Here is a 2,397-nt window from a genome sequence, read left to right as displayed (position 1 = left end):
TGTGATTTTCTGGATTTATTTTTCTCGATATTGTCTTTACAGCCTCTCTCATCTTTTTAAGTGGAGAACTCTGGCCACAATTCGGGGCTGAGATAAATACCTTTTTTGCCCACCTTTGAAATGCCCCTTCCCTTTGTGCGCAGAGTCCCATCTCTTTCTGCACACACATCCATTCAAAAATGCTCTGATCCTTACAGTTTGCCTACCTCCTACCCATTGCGAACATTAATATCCAATATATATAAGCTCTTTTGGCCTAACTGGTCCACAATTCACTCCCCTTCCCACACCCAACGGCATAATCCTCACTCCTACCACCCAGTTCTCCAATTCTCAATAAATTGTGTAAAAAATATATATTTACACCTTTATTTAACCAGGGTACGCCGCTAGTTGAGAACAAGTTCTCATTTCTTACAACTGCCGCGACGACCTGCAAAGAAGTAAAGCAAAGCATTGCGACACAAACAACAACACAGAGTTACACATGGAATAAACACAAATGTTACAAGTTTAATAACACAATATAAAAAAAAAATAAAAGTCTATAATTAAATACATGCCTGCGTTGTTGTGCAGTTCAAATGGCAGCAACACACATGTTTGGGGAAATGGAACAATATGATCAAGGGCTCTCTAATGTAATTACTCCACATATGAACTCGCAAACGTTATATACAATAACAGTTTTCCAAAATGTCAGTGTAACACCTACTCAGTAGAATAGAGCGAGCGATGTGTCCATAAGAATGTAGAGCCTAAGATATGTCATCAAGTATGCAGTCATACGTTAGTTTAAGAATTTGTACTTTCTCTTGTAGATGCGTAAGAAGAGCTCTCGATGAAACAGATATTCAGTATAGAGACTATTGACCCTATTCCATTTCCATATCAGCAGAGTGTGCAGACTCGGAGTGATACAGAGATTGATGAGGACCTGAGTTACAAGTTACCACATTGGCAGCTATTCCAGGAGCAGGTGCATCAGCTCTGGTGAAAGATGTGGTAGTTGGTGTCGGCGTTCTTTATACCGCTGGACATGTCGGTCTAGGATGAGCTTGCATGAGTGTATTAAAGAATGTGGGAGGGAATTATTAAGTGTCCATTCCCCTTTCGAGGCTGGCTAATTTTGTGCCAAAATAAACAGTCCGCGTATCTCGCTGGTCGTGTATCCGCACTGACAGAGGAATCTGCAGAGCAGTAACGGCTGGTGGCCATAGGGAGAACAGGAGGGGTTGGCTTTTGGGGAGTACATAGGGGAGAAACCAGTAGACATGATTATTGTCAGGGCTCATGATTTTATAACCTCTTCAGATACAAATTTTAATATGTTTCACAGAGTGTATAATGAACAGGACTTCGTGAATAGTAGATCCATCGAGAGTGCGAGTTAGTAAACAATGAGTGTGGTTGAAAATGTTGTCAGATGATAACAAAGCTTTAAAATCTCAAGTCACCAGCGAAGCAGAGTTGCCGCACCTTTGTAAGTGACGATGGGAAGAAACCTGAACCTATACCTTGCGCTTGCATATTGCGTATCCATAAGCATTCTATCAACTGGAGAGACTTGAAAGCCTCGAACCAACTCTCGTGGCAATTGCTATAAAACATCCAGAATGTAGCCCTACCTAACACTAATGGAGCGCAGTATTGATACGTGTTACCTTGAGAGCCCTGCTGTTGTTTATTGTGACCAGTGATGAGCTGAGACTTAAGGTGGAAAGAGCTTACCTAGCAAAAAGACTGACAACCTCACTTGCGAGAGTTCCAATATCGCCGCGATAATACTTAATAATGTGCATACAATAATGTGACGAGAAATAGGATGTAGCGGAGGAGGACACCAGTGTACCGCCTATATTAGTACCCCTTCAGATCAATGGGTCAGCAGCCCAGAGCTGCCATATATGCAGTATTAGGGAAGCTGGTTGCTTCTTATGATGTAAGCATTGGGCGTCTATTTCAATGCGGTACAGAAATCAATGCAGCATCACACAGGGCTGCAGGCCAGAAGATGGGTGTCCTGTGGTGTCTAAACGAACCGAACCCGCAGTGTTGCCTGATAAGTGAGAGGTAAGGGAGTTGTTGGAGGGCGTATGTGAAGAGATACTATAACCTGATTCTATCGAGTCCAAAAAAGCTATCTGAGTGCATGAATATGCGAGATCGATCTATAGTTTAACAAGGTCTCGGATCAAAAAAGGATTTTGATTGTGCTCTTTAAGAGACTCGTCATTAGCATGAGCATAGAAGGATCAATGCTTTGTGCATTAACTTGGGTATATTTATAACATCATCCTCCTACTTCACGTGGGTCTGTGAAGAACGCGACGAGCAAAGTATGTAGCAGTACATATCGCCACCTCATACTTTGAGCAAGCAGAGGATTGATCTGAG

The sequence above is a fragment of the Salvelinus sp. IW2-2015 genome, unplaced genomic scaffold (genome assembly GCF_002910315.2).
Source record: "Salvelinus sp. IW2-2015 unplaced genomic scaffold, ASM291031v2 Un_scaffold2428, whole genome shotgun sequence".
Taxonomy (NCBI): Eukaryota; Metazoa; Chordata; class Actinopteri; order Salmoniformes; family Salmonidae; genus Salvelinus; species Salvelinus sp. IW2-2015.
This window is presented reverse-complemented; position numbering follows the sequence as displayed.